We start from the raw sequence: 6,349 nt of genomic DNA on the forward strand, positions 1-6,349 counted from the left end.
AAGGTGACTTCCACCCCTCCCATTCCAGACTCCAGTAGGTATCTCAGACTCCAGAACAGAAGTCCTGCCCTTCCCAGCATCATTGGCAGACCCTAGCCAAAACCGTCGAGCCTCCAGTGCTATGTGATCCTGGAAAGAGACTCTGAATCAGCTTTTAAGAATGTGCATAAGCAGCCACAGAAAGGAAATCTGCAGTGCCGAACAAGTTACGTACAATTCAAGAACTACCATCTATATGTGCAAACCGATAATTTATTTACTAGCTTTCTGGCTTACTCTTAGTTAATTGCTTACAGACAAAACAACCTGTGGTATGCAGAGGAGGCAGTCTGACATGGGTGGGAAAGATAAGTAGATACCTAGATAAAGAATATGTAGAACATTCAGTGCCTGAAGACAGGTTCAGTGAATGCTCCTTGGTTGGCCAAGTATAAATGAAGAACAAATAATTCAACCTGATAACCCTCGCCAAGCAACACATGGTGGTTTTTATTTGCAAAACCTGAAAACCATCCCATTCTATTCTCAGTTCACTGGATCTTGTGTTCCTTTTTCCCTTAGAGAGTGCAGAAAACATTATGCTTTTGTCTGAAAAGGCTATAAGGCAAATCTGGGAAAAGAAAGCAATAGCGAATGAGGTGTTCTTTAGAGACCATTTCTTCCACCACTTTTTTGGGTCTTGCTTTTAGTCATAGTCTGTGTCCCAGTGGATAATAATGCTAAAAGCTGGATGGCACCCACACACAGCATCTCAAGTCTGATATACTAAAGATAATTCAAGGAGCACAGACTCCCTTCGGAGCTCTGAACAGCCACATCTGTCTCAGTCCTTTGGGCTTTTTCCTTCTCACTCAGCATTTATTTCCTCTCTTTGTATCCATCAGCTTGCGTGAGCACAGAAGCCCCTTCTCTTCCACAAAACTGCTCAGACAGCTGCCTGGCTAGAGATGAAAGAAACCTGCGTTACAGGAACTGGAGCAATGTCAGAGCTTGCATCAAGCGAAAAATGTGCTACCCAAGTGTAGTCATGGCCACTGGCCTGGGCCAGCCTTGGCCAAACTACGGTGGTCTGTTTGATTCATAGAATCATAGAATCATTAAGGTTGGAAAACACCCTTAAGATCATCGAGTCCAACCGTTAACTGACCTGCTCCTCCACCCAGATGCTCACAAGTCCATGGGGCCAGATGGGCTCCACCCAGGGATACTGAGGGAGCTGACAGAGGAGCTTGCCAAGACACTCTCCATCTTTATCAGCAGTCCTGGTCAACCGGGGAGGTCTCAGATGACTGGAAGCTAGCAAACGTGACACCCTTCTACAAGAAGGGTCAGAAGGAGGATCCGGGGAACTACAGGCCCGTCAGCCTGACCTCGGTGCCAGGAAAAGTCATGGAGCAGATCATCTTGAGTGCCATTATGCGGCATGTGTAGGACAACTGGGGGATGAGGCTCAGCCAGCAAGGGTTTATGAAAGGGTGGTCCTGCTTGACTAACCTGGTCTCCTTCTATGACATGTCTTAAAATCAAGCTGGCCAATATCTTACCCTACCACATACTTCAGCAGCTGAATTCATCTGCTGAAATTGGGCATTTTATCATCCACTTCAGTTCAAAGACTGTGCCCACACCACCTCAAGGCACAAGCAGAGTACATGCCAATCTGTCCTACTTGTTCAAAGCAGATATGTTAAAAGGTAAGATCTTGATGACTGACAAATTACTTGCTATATCTTTTACTGTACATCAGCTACTTCCTAGCTTCTTCCTTTGTTCAAATTTGGCTGAAGCTCCATCCCCAAAGAAAGTCTGAAAACGTACTGGGAAAAATACCTCTCTCCTCTCCCAGCGCCATGCCCGCTGCTGCCAGTTTTTGTGATTTGACTGAACAACAACCCAAAGCTCACAAAAGGGAAGGCTAAACCCTCAAAGCTGTTATTTTTACATTTCATAATTCTTACGCCATTTCTGGGGTTCCCAAATGGCTGGCAGACATTTTCAACATCTGATGTTGGCAACACTGCGTATTGCCGTAGCTGAGTTCACATGAGCTGGATCCTTCTCAATTTAAAGGAAGCTGATTTCAAACCATATCCAATAAAGCATTCATCTAGAGACCAACTTTCATGACTTCCCCGATAAAGGACAGTCTTCACAATCAGGCCAAAGCCAAACACTTTATTTTAATTGGCTTTAAAAGTAAGAGCAACTTACCAAGACTTAATATTCTGGAGGAAAGGGAATTCAATGGGAGAACAGCTGGAGGAAAGTGTGCCAATGGATGAATCACTGGTTTAGTTTGACTATTTCTTCTTGTGGCAAAGGAATGTTAAGCAAGAGAATGGATCATTTAGACACATTACAAAATATAAAAAATGGGCAGTTAAAAATTAATAATCTCTTCAATAGTTCCTATTGTTGATTCTAAACTTTTCTGTCTAAACAGGAATACCTTTATGAGCTCCCAAGACCAGAAATTTGTCCAACCCTTAGAGGCCGATGTCCTGCCCTATACAGCAAGATACTTGAATTTAAAATGCTGTATTACTTAGCACTTAAAATCTTGGCTGTATATTCATTCTAATTACTTTCAAAACCAGCTTTTGACTGTGCAGCAAATGAGATAGCTGGCATGTTAGAATAACACTGCAATGTTCCATTACTGCCTTTTTGTGCTAAAAAAGGAGTCAGTCATGGCATGCTGCAATATTCCCCCTATTTTTAAAATGAGCAAAAATATATTTCAGCAGTTTTTATAATAGACTGAAAGATTCTTTCCAGCTCTGCTCAGTATGATTTTGGATAGTTCCTCTGGCTCTGAGCAGAAGCTTTTATAAGGAAACAACAGATAATTCACAGCAAAAGACTTCTTTCTTTGTCTATGCTATTGCTTGGTTTGCTTGATGCATGGGGCAAAATGCAAGCTTTAGACATATTGCAATGTCTTAATGTCACGTAATCAAATATTGGTTAGTCAGTGCCAAAGAGCTATAGAGCTGATACCAGCAGGAAAAGATTGAAACTAGGCATCCTTTTATAAGTTTTCACAACTCCTTCACACAGATGATATTTGCGGATTAAGCATACAATGCAGCCTGCGCGTCTGCCTGGTTTTGGGTACTTTGCACCGCTCTGGGCACGTAAAGGTGCCCTGTAGTCAGGTGAGCCATCTGCAGCAGAGTCATTTGTCAGGTGGAGTGAACCCATAGCAACTCAAAAGCCAACAAAAATTTTTGCAGCCGGTGAAAGGACCTAGCCAAAAAAAAGAGGGCATGGGGGAAATTACCATTACTTTCTTGTCTCTCCAGTTGCTGTACCAGCATCTTACAGTCCCTTACACTCCCAAAAATTACTGCAGCCATCGTACTACTATAATTTGTCTACAAGCTCAGACCCCTGTGGATAAGCATACAAGTGACTATTTTCAACTAACTTTTGCAAATGTGCATACACATTTTCCATGAATTATAATGATTTTCCCAGAAATGGATTCAGGGATAGAGCCTACAACTAAAATAGAACTGCACAAATAATTTACTGTGGTGTTTTAAATGATGTATTATGCTTCTTTATAATTGCAAATCATTTTAGAAGAGATTGTTACTTTCTTGAACATTCCCCAGACAACTTTCACAAATAATTCTTGATTTGCAACTGCAGTTTCTTGGGAGATGTTCAATATTCAAAGTCTGATGTGAATTGATTGGAAATTCCAGTCATGCAAAAGAGATCTTTGTGTTCTAATTAATTAAATTCAAAGCTAGGGTTTTGGTGCCATATTTTATCAATTTAAAACTTACATTCTGCAGAGCCCCTTTCGATATTTGTTTTATTGCTGCTTCTGTCAGGGAAATAATTTCTTAGAATATCTAAGAAAATGGAGCATAAGACATATAAGCATTGTTAAAAAAAGTGGATTAACAATTCAAGTTCGTATTTATGGTTGCAGTTTCGTGATGTTCACTTAATTTAGGAGAAATTTTACTAATATGGCACAAATATGAGAGTTCTGCTAAGTTATTTCTTTATGTGGAACCTAGAATATTATCAGTGTAGTTACTGATTGTATAACAATGTTCAAAGGTTCTCAGAAAGCACAGACTTTAAGAAGAGAAGATACAAGAGGACATACACACCGTATCAAATAAAAATCAGTGTTCGCAGTGCTGGGAGGCATAGATGGATTGCCCTGCCCTTGGAGGAAGTCATCTTTTCGTATAGATGCTGCCAGACTTGACTTTTATCGTGCCTCAGAAATCATTCTAAAGCACAAAACTGGTTTGCCTGAAAGGGCATCACATGGCATTTGCAGTATTTCCCTAGGGCAGAGCACGGCAAGGGCTTACCTCGCAGGACTATTTGAAGAGCCAACAATTCATTGATTGCTCAGTGCTGTGAAGACAGAAGTGTTATGTTAGCGCTTAATGTTGTGGCTACATTTGAACAGTTTGCCTCTCTCATTGTCTATTTATTCTCGCTGCAACTTGACTGTATCAGTGTGTAGGCCTCTTGATTTTTAAAAAGAATATAATTTATTTGTGCTTGTATAAACAAAACACAATAAGCATAGAGAGAAGGTGCATCTGGCTGTGAAGTCCTTTCACAGCAAATCCCTTTCTGAAGTCAATGAGCCAGGCTGGAGCTCTTCCTAATTTTCACCAAAGTCCTGACATGCCCCTAGTGGATGTCTATCGAAGAACAAGGCTCAATAAATGGGCCTGTCTTATCTCCCGAGGGAGTAGGATGAGGACAGATCAAGTCCCAGGAGAAAAACCTGTCCCCCTGGATTCATCTTCCCAATCCAACACACGCTCCAAGAGCACAGCTATATCTTCTGTCCACATAAGGTTTTACCACCTAATGATAACAGGTAAAGCAATCCCTGCCACCCCTCCACCCAGATCTGCCGTGGCTCTGATAAGTAGTATCCAGGAGCACGTCTGCCGTGGGGACATACAACCCCGAATGCCAGGAAAGAAGAGAGAACCTAGAAGTGCATTCTCTTGCCAGGGTACCCTTGGCATTATTAAAACACAGCATCTCCTTCCCTGCTTCTGCTCCCAAAGTTCCTCATTCGACTTCTGTCTAATCTTAAATATTCAAATATTCAAACTGAGACATGTAAACGATATTAAATGTAAACCCTGTGGTCTTCTACGCTGACTAGGTGTTCTGCTCCTCATAACCCTATAGACAGACAGGCTCTGGATATGGATCCTGGGAAAGGCTTACATGGTTTCAAGATTTTGAGCGCAAGGAACTTTTCCATATTCTGCACGGTGCAAGGGAGGCCTTATGCAGCAGGTCATGTCTGCACCTGGAGACCTGGGTACAGAAATGCATAGAAAAAAAAAAAAAAGCCTTGGCTAAGGATTTTAGCCATTAGCTTTCAAGTAGCAACTGAATAAGCTATACGATGGGGTTTGTTTAATCATCGTGAAAAGGTTTTCAAGCATTTTGAAACCACTAATAAATGCACTTGCTGGATTTCCTTACAGCTTCCATTTTTCACTGTCAATGCATCTTAAGTTGGCAAAGCTTTGTATATTTGGTGGCTTTTTTGCATTTAGTGCATTGATCAGTCAATATGATCAGCGGTATCTGAACAAATTCCTTAGGCAATCTTAAAACCAGGTTATATGATGATTAAAAAAATTTACAGGGTAACTGAAAAGGTCAATCTTCAAGATAGAGCAATAACCTCCATCAGAGGTATAAATGGAGGAGCCACGGTGACAGTGAAGGTGAAGTCCAGAGGTAGTCCAAGACCGTTATTCTGACCAATTTCAACCTAAGCATCGCAGCAGAGAGACTTGGGAGAGAGAAAATGAGATCATAGGGCGGGGGTGGGATAAATCATTCTAATTTAGGAAGCATCGGAGAGGTAGGGCTGATGGCGGGATTGTGCACACCCCTACCAGTCCCCATCACAACTCAAAGCAGACTTCATGGGTGGTGGAATGAGAGGGTTACAGCACTCTTGTGGCCTTTGAGGTATTTCTGTAACTTGGGTTGAGTAGAAAGAAATGCTGCTCTAAGAAGGCAGAGCTACACCATGCCTCTCCGATGGGTCATGTTTCCAAAGCAACTGACTGCTACCACATCTAACTCATCCTCAGTCTAGGCTTTGTACCAGTAGCGTGTCTTTCCATCCATCGCCTTGCTCCTTCAGACCCACTACTTCCTTTTCCTTTCCCATTTTCAGGACCTGGGGCCTTGACCTTCTCCTCCCTTCCTCTCCCTTTCCTGTGTCCAGACAGGATCTCTGGTTCCTCCGGCTTCTGCAAAATGTTCTTGAAGTGCTTGCTTGTACTTCAGTTATTTTAGACTATATTTTTGAACACCAAAACCT

The 6,349-nt window shown here is 42.0% G+C and overlaps 1 long non-coding RNA gene across 1 annotated transcript; it reads right to left on the reverse strand.

The window, feature by feature from the left end:
• Positions 1-2,957: 2,957 nt before the first annotated feature.
• On the reverse strand, positions 2,958-5,278 carry LOC148050748 (uncharacterized). Its single transcript, XR_015700490.1, has 3 exons — positions 5,230-5,278; positions 4,344-4,389; positions 2,958-3,249 (listed from the first exon to the last, which is right to left on the reverse strand). It is a non-coding gene; the product is annotated as an uncharacterized LOC148050748 (long non-coding RNA).
• Positions 5,279-6,349: the final 1,071 nt, after the last annotated feature.

This window comes from Nipponia nippon, unplaced genomic scaffold (assembly GCF_047370975.1).
Source record: "Nipponia nippon isolate SJK-2023a ecotype South Korea unplaced genomic scaffold, ASM4737097v1 scaffold_7, whole genome shotgun sequence".
Taxonomy (NCBI): domain Eukaryota; kingdom Metazoa; phylum Chordata; class Aves; order Pelecaniformes; family Threskiornithidae; genus Nipponia; species Nipponia nippon.